Source organism: Cyprinodon variegatus, unplaced genomic scaffold (assembly GCF_000732505.1).
Source record: "Cyprinodon variegatus isolate N-32 unplaced genomic scaffold, C_variegatus-1.0 Scaffold24, whole genome shotgun sequence".
Classification (NCBI taxonomy): Eukaryota; Metazoa; Chordata; class Actinopteri; order Cyprinodontiformes; family Cyprinodontidae; genus Cyprinodon; species Cyprinodon variegatus.
The window spans coordinates 1,479,569-1,480,592 of NW_015150477.1; positions in this window are offsets into that span (position 1 = coordinate 1,479,569).

The window sequence follows — 1,024 nt, forward strand, 5'->3', positions numbered from 1 at the left end:
CGCCGTAAAAGTACTTAATACTCACATCTGGCCCTCTTGGGTCCCATTTGTCCCACCCCACCCCTCGCCAAACGCTCCGATAACGGCGTAAAATAACTTTTTTTTCTAAATTTTACAAACTTACCTGGTTCACAGCGACCCAACAGCAACAATGAATGGAAATCTGGCCAGATTGAAGCACTGGGACAGCAGTCAGCATGTTAAAGCGCATATTTTTAAACTTTTAACCATTTTTGGGATTTTTTTCCAAGCTTTACCACCTTACCAGGGGCAAGGCCACCCAGTGCAGCCCCTCACCCCAGGGACAGGTGTCAACATCAAGGGACAAGACTCAGCAGACCCGGTTCAACATCTCCAGAACCAGGGAGGCCCATGAAGCGGGCCCTGGACCGCCCTGGTTCTCCACAGGCCTCCAAAACCATGGGGCCCGGTTCAGAACCAGTGCACACCCCAGGGACAGGTGTCGACACCAGGGGACAGTAATCGGCAGGGCCTGGGTCCAGAACCAGGCTCCAGAACCAGGGACCTGGCCCATGGAGATCCTCTCCCCAGAGACAGAGCACCCCGGGCCCGCCACAGGCCCATGGACCGGGCCCATGGTCCAGAACCAGGGACCGGGCCCATGGAGATCCTCTCCCCAGAGACAGAGCACCGCGGGCCCGCTACAGGAGGAGCGCACATTCTGACCTCCACACAACCACCTGCAGGGCCCATGGTCCAGAACCAGGGACCGGGCCCATGGTGATCCATTCTGGGGACAAAGCTGAGCATTAAACGGACAGAAAGCCGCACAGCACTTGACCTTTGACCTCTAGAGAACGCCGCACAGGGCCCATGGAAAATATACAATATTAATAGGACAGAACTCGACATCACAGGGGACGTTTTTCGGCAGGGCCTGGGCCCAGGGACCGGGCCCATGGTCCAGAACCAGGCTCCAGAACCAGGGACCGGGCCACCATGGAGCTCCTCTCCCCAGAGACAGAGCACCGCGGGCCCGCTACAGGAGGAGCGCACAGTCTGA